General features: G+C 38.4%; 1 pseudogene; it reads left to right on the top strand.

Moving 5' to 3' along the window:
• Positions 1 to 9238: 9238 nt before the first annotated feature.
• LOC132483628 (microspherule protein 1-like) lies at positions 9239 to 10623 on the top strand (annotated as a pseudogene).
• Positions 10624 to 12619: the final 1996 nt, after the last annotated feature.

Raw genomic sequence — 12619 nt, 5'->3', positions numbered from 1 at the left:
TGATGTAATGAAGACTGGATAGTGAACAGAACATCGTCTATTATGCTTTCATATATTTTAGATTTTATATTTGTGGATCTTTAAATTGTTTGAGAGAGGCTTAGATTTTCAGTAAACAAACATTATTTTTATTCACATCTGAATAAAATCACAATGGTATAGGATACATAATAAGTAAACAAATGCTAATCTAAAAACTCTCTGCTATAGGTGATTCAACTCCATAATCTTCAGATTTTGACCTATTTTGTCTTTAAGCTATATTTCAAGTTTAAAAAAAGAAAATATCTCTGAATGGTAAATATAAAATCCTTGATAATTCCAAATGAATATAAAAGGCTTTCTATGAAACTAAATGATTTTTGGCATGTGTGCAGTTGTTCATCACAATTTTATAAAATAGTATTTGTATTATGTGAAGCATAGATGTGGTTATTTATTCCTGCCAGCCCTGACATCTCAGACATTAAAAAATGTAACCATATGTTCCTGCCCCAAATCCCTTTCATACATGTCTTCATAGCTCTAGCCCCACTCCTATGACCTAAAAGAAGAATATCTCATTTGAACTCACAATGGTATTTGTACAAAAATCTAACTTTTCAGGAAATATTAGAGATTGCCTTAAGAGACACAGCTTAACAAGAATGTTTTGCAATTGTAGTAATTAAAGTCCTGGTTCTTAAAATTGGCCATTGAGTGAAGCCAGAGTGGGCAACAAAGTGAGTAACTATAAGCATAACCTTGTTCCAAAATGTAGGTAAATAATGGAAACTGAACTATTAAAAAAGACTAATACATTTCAGTAGAAATACATGCCTCAGTCTGAATTGAAAAATTAATTCTAGGATTTGTGAGATATGTTAATTGGTTCAAATCACAATTAACATATGAAAAGGAAGACACTGAAAATAGACTGTGAATTAAAGAAGCAAAAGAAGTAATAGAAATAAACCTTACATGTGACAGCTTGTCACCTCCATAAAATAGGACTGTGTGGCAATATGGCAGCTGTTGAAAAGCACTGTGACACTGATATTCAAGAGCCACACCAGTGTAGGTCATATAGACATTTTCTTTGCAAATATTCATGTCATTAATCTTCTTTCAAAAATCGCTGAGGTATAAACATGAGCCAGACTTGCATTTGTGCACAAAGAATGCACACAGAAGGGGGAGGCCTCTCCCAGCAGCCTCGGAAGCAGAGGATTGAAGCTCCACGGTCAGCTTGATGTGCCCTGCATCTGTGGAATACATGAATAGACAACAAATCATCCCAAATTGAGGAGCCGGGAGTCAGTGCTGTGCCTCTGAGGTGGGAGAGCCAACTTCAGGACACTGGTCCACAGGGGACCTCCCGGCTCCACATGGTATCAGGCGGCGGGGATCTTCCAGAGATCTCCATCTCAACACCGGCACCCAGCTTCACTCAACGACCAGCAAGCTACAGTGCTGGACACCCTATGCCAAACAACTAGCAAGACAGGAACACAACGCCACCCATTAGCAGAGAGGTGGCCTAAAATCATAAAAAGTCCGCAGACACCCCAAAACACACCACCAGACGTGGACCTGCCCACCAGAAAGACAAGATCCAGCCTCATCCACCAGAACACAGGCAGTAGTCCCCTCCACCAAGAAGCCTACACAACCCACTAAACCAACCTTAGCCACTGGGGACAGACACCAAAAACAACGGGAACTACGAACCTGCAGCCTGCAAAAAGGAGACCCCAAACACAGTAACATAAGCAAAATGAGAAGACAGAAAAACACACAGCAGGAGAAGGAGCAAGATAAAAACCCACCAGACCTAACAAATGAAGAGGTAATAGGCAGTCTACCAGAAAAAGAATTCAGAATAATGATGGTAAACATGATCCAAAATCTTGGAAATAGAATAGACAAAATGCAAGAAACACTTAACAAGGACCTAGAAGAAGTAAAGATGAATCAAGCATCGATTAAAAACACAATAAATGAAATAAAAAATACTCTAGATGGGATCAATAGCAGAATAACTGAGGCAGAAGAACGGATAAGTGAGGTGGAAGATAAAATAGTGGAAATAACTGCTGCAGAGCAAAATAAAGAAAAAAGAATGAAAAGAACAGAGGACAGTCTCAGAGATCTCTGGGACAACATTAAACGCAACAACATTCGAATTATAGGGGTTCCAGAAGAAGAAGAGAAAAAGAAAGAGACTGAGAAAATATTTGAAGAGATTATAGTTGAAAACTTCCCTAATATGGGAAAGGAAATAGTTAATCAAGTCCAGGAGGCACAGAGAGTCCCATACAGAATAAATCCAAGGAGAAATACACCAAGACACATATTAATCAAACTGTCAAAAATTAAACACAAAGAAATCATATTAAAAGCAGCAAGGCAAAAACAACAAATAACACACAAGGGAATCCCCATCAGGATAACAGCTGATCTCTCAGCAGAAACTCTACAAGCCAGAAGGGAGTGGCAGGACATAATTAAAGTGATGAAGGAGAAAAACCTGCAACCAAGATTACTCTACCCAGCAAGGATCTCATTCAGATTTGATGGAGAAATTAAAACCTTTACAGACAAGCAAAAGCTGAGAGAGTTCAGCACCACCAAACCACCTTTACAACAAATGCTAAAGGAACTTCTCTAGGCAAGAAACACAACAGAAGGAAAAGAACTACAATAACAAACCCAAAACAATTAAGAAAATGGGAATAGGAACATACATATCGATAATTACCATAAATGTAAATGGACTAAATGCTCCCACCAAAAGACACAGATTGGCTGAATGTATACAAAAACAAGACCCATATATATGCTGTCTACAAGAGACCCACTTCACACCTAGAGACACATACAGACTGAAAGTAAGGGGATGGAAAAAGATATTCCATGCAAATGCAAACCAAAAGAAAGCTGGAGTAGCAATTCTCATATCAGACAAAATAGACTTTAAAATAAAGACTACTAGAAGAGACAAAGAAGGACACTACATAATGATCAAGGGATCAATCTAAGAAGAAGATATAACAATTGTAAATATTTATGCACCAAACATAGGAGCACCCCAATACATAAGGGAAATATTAACAGTCATAAAAGGAGAAATCGACAGTAACACAATCATAGTAGGGGACTTTAACACCCCACTTTCACCAATGGACAGGTCATCCAAAATGAAAATGAATAAGGAAACACAAGCTTTAAATGATACATTAAACAAGATGGACTTAATTGATATTTATAGGACATTCCATCCAAAAACAACAGAATACACATTTTTCTCAAGTGCTCATGGAACATTCTCCAGGATAGATCATATCTTGGGTCACAAATCAAGCCTTGGTAAATTTAAGAAAATTGAAATTGTATCAAGTATCTTTTCCGACCACAATGCTATGAGACTAGATGTCAATTAAAGGAAAAGAGCTGTAAAACATACAAACACATGGAGGCTAAACAATACACTACTTAATAATGAAGTGATCACTGAAGAAATCAAAGAGGAAATTAAAAAATACCTAGAAACAAATGACAATGGAGACACGACGACCCAAAACCTATGGGATGCAGCAAAAGCAGTTCTAAGAGGGAAGTTTATGGCAATACAATCCCACCTTAAGAAACAGGAAACATCTCGAATAAACAACCTAACCTTGCACCTAAAGCAATTAGAGAAAGAAGAACAAAAACATCCCAAAGTTAGCAGAAGGAAAGAAATCATAAAAATCAGATCAGAAATAAATGAAAAAGAAATGAAGGAAACGATAGCAAAGATCAATAAAACTAAAAGCTGGTTCTTTGAGAAGTTAAACAAAATTGATAAACCATTAGCCAGACTCATCAAGAAAAAAAGGGAGAAGACTCAAATCAATAGAATTAGAAATGAAAAAGGAGAAGTAACAACTGACACTGCAGAAATACAAAAGATCATGAGAGATTACTATAAGCAACTCTATGCCAATAAAATGGACAACCTGGAAGAAATGGACAAATTCTTAGAAATGCACAACCTGCCAAGACTGAATCAGGAAGAAACGAAAATATGAACAGACCAATCACAAGCACTGAAATTGAAACTGTGATAAAAAATCTTCCAACAAACAAAAGCCCAGGACCAGATGGCTTCACAGGCGAATTCTATCAAGCATTTAGAGAAGAGCTAACACCTATCCTTCTGAAACTCTTCCAAAATATAGCAGAGGGAGGAAACTCATTCTATGAAGCCACCATCACCTTGATACCAAAACCAGACAAAGATGTCACAAAGAAAGAAAACTACAGGCCAATATCACTGATGAACATAGATGCAAAAATCCTCAACAAAATACTAGCAAACAGAATCCAACAGCACATTAAAAGGATCATACACCATGATCAAGTGGGGTTTATTCCAGGAATGCAAGGATTCTTCAATATACGCAAATCAATCAACGTGATACACCATATTAACAAACTGAAGGAGAAAAACCATATGATCATCTCAATAGATGCAGAGAAAGCTTTTGACAAAATTCAACACCCATTTATGATAAAAACCCTGCAGAAAGTAGGCATAGAGGGAACTTTCCTCAACATAATAAAGGCCATATATGACAAGCCCACAGCCAGCATCGTCCTCAATGGTGAAAAACTGAAACCATTTCCACTAAGATCAGGAACAAGACAAGGTTGCCCACTCTCACCACTCTTATTCAACATAGTTTTGGAAGTTTTAGCCACAGCAATCAGAGAAGAAAAGGAAATAAAAGGAATCCAAATGGGAAAAGAAGAAGTAAAGCTGTCACTGTTTGCAGATGACATGATACTATACATAGAGAATCCTAAAGATGCTACCAGAAAACTACTAGAGCTAATCAATGAATTTGGTAAAGTTGCAGGATACAAAATTAATGCACAGAAATCTCTGGCATTCCTATATGCTAATGATGTAAAATCTGAAAGTGAAATCAAGGAAATACTCCCATTTACCATTGCAACAAAAAGAATAAAATATCTAGGAATAAACCTACCTAAGGAGACAAAAGACCTGTATGCAGAAAATTATAAGACACTGATGAAAGAAATTAAAGATGATACAAATAGATGGAGAGATGTACCATGTTCTTGGATTGGAAGAATCAACATTGTGAAAATGACTCTACTACCCAAAGCAATCTACAGATTCAATGCAATCCCTATCAAACTACCAATGGCATTTTTCACAGAACTGGAACAAAAAATTTCACAATTTGTATGGAAACACAAAAGACCCCGAATAGCCAAAGCAATCTTGAGAACGAAAAATGGAGCTGGAGGAATCAGGCTCCCTGACTTCAGGCTATACTACAAAGCTACAGTAATCAAGACAGTATGGTACTGGCACAAAAACAGAAAGATAGATCAATGGAACAGGATAGAAAGCCCAGAGATAAACCCACGGACATATGGTCACCTTATCTTTGATAAAGGAGGCAGGAATGTACAGTGGAGAAAGGACAGTCTCTTCAATAAGTGGTGCTGGGAAAACTGGACAGGGACATGTAAAAGTATGAGATTAGATCACTCCCTAACACCATACACAAAAATAAGCTCAAAATGGATTAAAGACCTAAATGTAAGGCCAGACACTATCAAACTCCTAGAGGAAAACATAGGCAGAACACTCTATGACATAAATCACAGCAAGATCTTTTTTGACCCACCTCCTAGAGAAATGGAAATAAAGACAAAAATAAACACATGGGACCTAATGAAACTTCAAAGCTTTTGCACAGCAAAGGAAACCATAAACAAGACGAAAAGACAACCCTCAGAATGTTAGAAAATATTTGCAAATGAAGCAACTGACAAAGGATTAATCTCCAAAATTTATAAGCAGCTCATGCAGCTCAATAGCAAAAAAACAAACAACCCAATCCAAAAATGGGTAGAAGACCTAAATAGACATTTCTCCACAGAAGATATACAGACTGCCAACAAACACATGAAAGGATGCTCAACATCTTTACTCATTAGAGAAATGCAAATCAAAACTACAATGAGATATCATCTCACACCAGTCAGAATGGCCATCATCAAAAAATCTAGAAACAATAAATGCTGGAGAGGGTGTGGAAAAAAGGGAACACTCTTGCACTGCTGGTGGGAATGTGAATTGGTACAGCCGCTATGGAGAACGGTATGGAGGTTCCTTAAAAAACTACAAATAGAACTACCATATGACCCAGCAATCCCACTATTGGGCATATACCCTGAGAAAACCATAATTCAAAAAGAGACATGTACCAAAATGTTCATAGCAGCCCTATTTACAATAGCCCGGAGATGGAAACAACCTAAGTTTCCATCATCGGATGAATGGGTAAAGAAGATGTGGCACATATATACAATGGAATATTACTCAGCCATAAAAAGAAATGAAATTGAGCTATTTGTAATGAGGTGGATGGACCTAGAGTCTGTCATACAGAGTGAAGTAAGTCAGAAAGAGAAAGACAAATACTGTATGCTGACACATATATATGGAATTTAAGAAAAAAAAATGTCATGAAGAACATAGGGGTAAGACGGGAATAAAGACACAGACCTACTAGAGCATGGACTTGAGGATATGGGGAGGGGGAAGGGTAAGCTGTGACAAAGTGAAAGAGCGGCATGGACATATATACACTACCAAACGTAAGGTAGATAGCTAGTGGGAAGCAGCCGCATAGCACAGGGAGATCAGCTCGGTTCTTTGTGACCGCCTGGAGGAGTGGGATAGGGAGGGTGGGAGGGAGACGCAAAAGGGAGGGGATATGGGAACATATGTATATGTATAACTGATTAAATTTGTAAAATAAAATTAAAAAAAAAAAGAATGCACACAAAAATGAGTGTGTTACACTTACTTTTACTGTTTCTGTTTTACATACATTATAGCAAGTATATGCAATATGAGATGAGGCCAGATGTTCTGAATAATTGGTTTTCCCTCTCATATACATAGAGCTCACAATGTATATTAAGAAATTCAGAAACTCATGATTTGGTATGTACTATGTCTTTTGTTTGTTTTACAAAGTCTTTCCTAGAATGGGATCTAAATGAGATTTGCATTATGGCAATCCCATGTATTTCTATATTGTGGTATAATAAACTATTCATTACTTATGTAAACATATACCCACAGCTATAGATGGAGGGAGAGAGAGAAAAATTATTCAAATGAAATTTAAAAACACAGCATACAATAGAAAACACAATATGTATTCATTAATGTATACAGTTAGCAAATATCTATGTATATGCTCAAAGCACTGTGTAAGAGACTAAGGAAGAAAGATGAATTCCTGCAAAGAGACTCATCATCTTGGATTCCAAACAAAAAGAAGAAATCAAATGGAATCCTGTTGGTGCTCTTTTTGGGGTGTAAGCAAAACATGATTGAGATAGAGAGGAGAGAATCTGTTTTAAGAAATGGCAAAAGGCTTTGTAGAAATTCCCATGAAAGAAAAGGCACATGCAATTCAGGTAGAGACACAATATATGGGGCAGATAGTCATATGTCCAGGCTATTACAAGTAGCTTATTCTGGCTCTGATATAGTTTGCATAGGTAAGTACAGCAAGATGATTCTGGACAGCTTTTCTGGACCCAATCACAAAGAGTTTTTATATCTCCTGAGGAGTCTGAAAGATCACAGTAGGTTGAAACAAGGGCAAATGCACAAACTAAACTCATTTTAACTGCATTGCTGAAGACTAAGTGTGGTGGTACAGGAAGGTGGCAGAGAACTTATTAAGATATTAGTGTTATTGTAAATGAAATTTGACAGGGGCTCTGAGTAGGACAGGGGCAGTGGGGATGAAATAAATACAAATGTTTGAAGAAGGTATTTAGAATTGAGCACCCACGGGATTTAAAGTTACGTTTAGGAGTCAAGGGAAAAAAAGGCACTCATGGCCATCCAGGTTCTAACTAAAGTGACTAGAGGGTGATGATAAGTAACTCTACACATGAAATATTTTTTAAGGAAAACTAAAATGAGTTTAGACTTTGGACGTACATATTGAGATTCTTATGGGACGTATGTGGTTGTGTTTGGTTTTCAGTTAATAATAATTTCTGAAATTTGAGGCACAGTTTAGCTCTCATATAGAGGCATTAAAGTTATTACTAAATTATATATATAATATATAATGTTATATATTTTACTATATTACTATATAAAAATAAAATATCTTGTCAATCAAAACTGAAGATTCAGAGCTATAACTTATGAAAAGTTATAATGATTAGAAAGCTAAATTTAGAAACTATGCAAAGATAGTCTGATCTTTACTATTCAACACGCTAGCTGACCACTGTTATGTTGACCTTGTGTGTAGAGAGAGGACACTCAACCAAGGAGGGGGAAGAATGATATAAGTCATGAGTTAAGTGATTACTATAGTATTTTAGATTTTTCCCACCATCAGATAAAATTTATTTCACATAATAGGTAAGTTTACTGAATGTCTTGTTTCAATTTTTAGGAATACCAACATCTTTTGCTAAAATAGTAATATACACATCTGTTGTTTTTACTTTTAGTAAGAATTTTTCATGCTAACAGACTCACAAAATCATGTGTCAACATTGAGAAGGATTATAAGATTAAGGCCCTAGAAACCATGAATAGGTGTTCTTAATGGAACACTCACCCCAAAACTTTTAAAAGGATTTTAATGTAAGCCCCTTAAGCAAAACATGTACTTACTTCTTTTATGATTTTGTTGTTGTTGTTTTTATCCCAAATTCTGTACCTGGGACATAGCATACACTCAATAAATATTTACTGAACTGAGCTCTGCAAAGTACCAATATTACATTAATTTTACTTTGTACAGTTTATTATTATAGACACAGAAATTTTATATGTTGTACCATATTATTGTCAGATAAATTCATTGAAATGAAGCAAACATGTTGTTATTTCTAATTTACTAAGTCAAGCTATATAGAGTTAAAGAATCTGGGCATGGTTACATGGAAACAACAGTACAGTCAAAACTAGAATCAGGGAAGTAGATGAATCTCAAGGACGCCGGCTTTGGCTCTGTGGCTGCTGCCGTCACCGCCGTGGAGAAATTGTTGGAGCTGGCAGCCTAGGAATGAATCTCCTCTCAGCCTCTAAGGTCACCTGGTCAGAATCCTTGGATGAGCCTGTGGGACCCTTCCTTCTAGCCCTGCGGTTTGGAGCAAGTGGCTTTGGGACTGTAAGAGGATCTACAAAGATTCTCAGGGGTTGCTAGGTTCACCCCTGATGGCATCAGTCACGGCCAGCCGCTCAGAGGATGAGGAGGGCACTGGCAGGGAAGAAGCGGGCTTCCTCACAGGCTTTGGCACCATCCCTAAATGGAGAAGCACCTCCAGGTTCACCAAGAGAAAGAAGTTTGATGATGGCTGGTGGAGAGCAGCGTGACTAAGTCCTCTACCTGGGCGAAGGGGGCCAGTGGGGTAGAACCAGGGCACTGTTCTGGGAGTGAACCCTCCTACCTCCAGTGAGAAGAAGAAGGTGTCCAAGGCCCCCATCATCCCTGTGCCACCCAGCCCAGCACCAGCCCCTGGACTCACCAAGCGTGTGAAGAAGAGCAAACAGCCACTCCAGGTGATCAAGGATCTGGGCTGCTGGAAGCCTGCAGACGACCTCCTGCTCATCGATGCCATGTTGCAGACCAATGACCTGACATCTGTCCACCTGGGCGTGAAGTTCAGCCACCACTTCACCCTGTGGGAAGTCCAGGAGCACTGGTACGCCCTGCTCTACAATCCTGTCATCTCCAAGCTGGCCTACTAGGCCATGAGACCCACTGCTGCATCAGAGGCCATTGCCACCATCCAGAGCAAGGCCCTGTTTAGCAAGGCAGAAGAGCAGCTGCTGAGCAAAGTGAGATCGGCCAGCCAGCCCACCTTGGAGACTTCCAGGGCCTGCTGCACAGACACCCCAATGCCTTCTGCCTGGCCCCTACTACCAAGACTCTGCAGGCCCACTGGCAGCTCATGAAGCAGTATTACCTGTTGGAGGACCAGACAGTGCAGCTGCTGCCCAAGGGGTACCAAGTGCTGAGCTTCTCGGATGCAGAGGACTTGATTGACAACTGTAAGCTCAAGGACATGTGAGATGAAGTCCTAGACCATGAGCTGACAGTGGCTGACCAGCTCCAGAAATGAGAGAGTCGCCAGCTGGAACAGGAACTGCATAAGTGGCAGGTGCTGGTAGATAGCATCACAGGCATGAGCTCTCCAGACTTTGACAGCCAGACCCTGGCAGTGCTGTGGGGCCGCATGGTGTGGTGCCTGAGGAGCTTGAGAAAGATCACCCTAGGCAGAGCAACCGAGGATAACCAGATTGGCTGGACCTGTCTCTGGAGGATCCGGCCTGGAAGATCTCCCGGAAGCAAGGTGTCATCAAGTTCGAAAAACAATGGTGACTTCATTGCCAGTGAGGGCCGGCGGCCCATCTACATGGATGGACGACCTGTGCTGTGTGGCTGCAAATGGCGCCTTAGCAACAACTCCGTGGTAGAGATTGACAGCCTGCGATTCGTCTTCCTCATCAACCGGGACCTCATTGCCCTTATTCTGGCCGAGGCTACAAAGATCACACCACAGTGAGAAGTGGTGGCAGGACCCGTGGGCTCTCTCTGGCCTGTTTCCCCTGCCATCCCAGACACCTGGATCTGGGAACTCAGGCTCCTGGAAAAACCAGAGGGGGCTGTGGTTGACTCAGCTCCTGGCCCCTTGATCTGAGCCTCTGCAGGGGGGCGGGGCTGGCCCTGGGGAAGCCCCTAGAGGCTGGAACCTCAGGCTTCCTTGGTGCCAGAGCCCCTCCCCTTCTCTCCCTGCAGAGGACCCTACCCTTTTCCCCAGATTCCCACCCTTGCCCCATGTCTCCAGCTGATTAGCTTCAGACTTTTCCTTTATTATTTTTCTTTTGTAAATACAAAGCACTGAGTTCCAAAAAAAAAAAAAAAAAAAAAAAAACTAGAACCATGTATGTTTACCTCTAAGGTTAAATTTCATTCAACTATAGTTATCACATTTGTGACACTGCAAATGCATAAGTAGCCTTATTTATACCCTTCAATGAAGAACCTATATAATAGAAAACATATACAAAAATTCAGAAAGGGATATAATAATTTACTTCATTTTAAACTATTATTATGAATGATACACTTTTAAACCCTCATGTAAATTAAAATATTACTCTTCCACTTTTAAGAACACATTATTGAAGATATATTAAACAAATAGTAACATACGGATGATAATTTAATGAATATAGTAATTTGGTAAAATTGTTTAAATTTATAAAGAAATAAGAGATTTTACATATGGTTGGAAATTCTTTTGCAAACTTCCCTAGCATCATTCTCCTCTCACTCAAAGGTAATGTTAAAATATTCTAAAATTAGGATTTAAGATCCTGAACATATTACTTAATATGATGGCAGCCACAGATGGTAGAGTGTATTGTTATTTTTCCTTTACAGTAGCAAATACTTATTAGAATACATAATAGAAACAAAGACACTGCATACAATTATCAAACAATGATAAAGTGTCAGACTACTAATAGAGTATATATAAAAGTTATGGGAAAATTTTAAATGTTTTATTAAAGTATATGAAAATGACCATGTATAAATGGATGAGATATCATATTTATGAAAAGGATATATCTATATCATGATTATTAACACATTATAATTTGTTCCACTTAAAGTGCTTCTAATAAAAATTTTAATAGGTGTTTGTGTCTGTAGTTGTGGGTGTGTAAAATTCAAAAATCTTTTATAAATCTTTGATGTAAGTTCTTAAATTAACAACAATTAAAAGAAGAATTACATTGAGAAAATTGCTTTACAAAATATGTAAAAAGATATATAGTATAATATTAGCACAGGGATAAAGAAAACAAAGGAACATATTAGAAAACTGAAGGAATTGTTCCACATATATATGGAAATATGTAGGTCAAGAACAACAGCATTAAACTGAGAAAGTTCATCCCTTATAAGGAAAATAAAAGACAGATATCTTCTCACACCACAGTTAGATGTACATTCTGTGTGGATTATAGATATAAATGTGAAAGCTAAAACTCTAAAACGTGACAAAGACAACTTCTGCTCTTCAATCTGTTCTCACTTTTCATAGTAAACAGCTTAACAACAACAATAAAACAATAAAAGACAAAAATATGGCTCACATGTGGGCACATAATAAAGAAACATATTCAAAACTAAATTGTGTTTAGTTTTGAATTTAGAAATTAGGTGTGACCATGTAAGTACATTTTCTACAGTAGAAAGGAAATTATGTTCAGAAATTCTGGGATAAGACACTTAAGACATCCTGTGTGCATGTCTCTTCTCGCCTTTCATTGGTTGGACAGAGATGATAGATGCTCTTCAGGGGAAGATCGCAGGATGACTGCTGTACAGCACACTGGCTGGATCTGAGCAGGCTCAAATATTATGACCAGCAGTACTGAGTAGTATAGAACTCATTACTCCAGAAAAATGGTACAGATGAACCTATCTGCAGGGCAGGAATAGAGACGCAGATGTAGGGAACATGTGGACACACTGGGCAGGGGGAAGGG

The sequence above is a fragment of the Mesoplodon densirostris genome, chromosome 1 (genome assembly GCF_025265405.1).
Source record: "Mesoplodon densirostris isolate mMesDen1 chromosome 1, mMesDen1 primary haplotype, whole genome shotgun sequence".
Classification (NCBI taxonomy): Eukaryota; Metazoa; Chordata; class Mammalia; order Artiodactyla; family Ziphiidae; genus Mesoplodon; species Mesoplodon densirostris.
The sequence above is the reverse complement of the archived record's forward strand: the minus strand, read 5'-3'. Positions and strand labels throughout refer to the sequence as shown.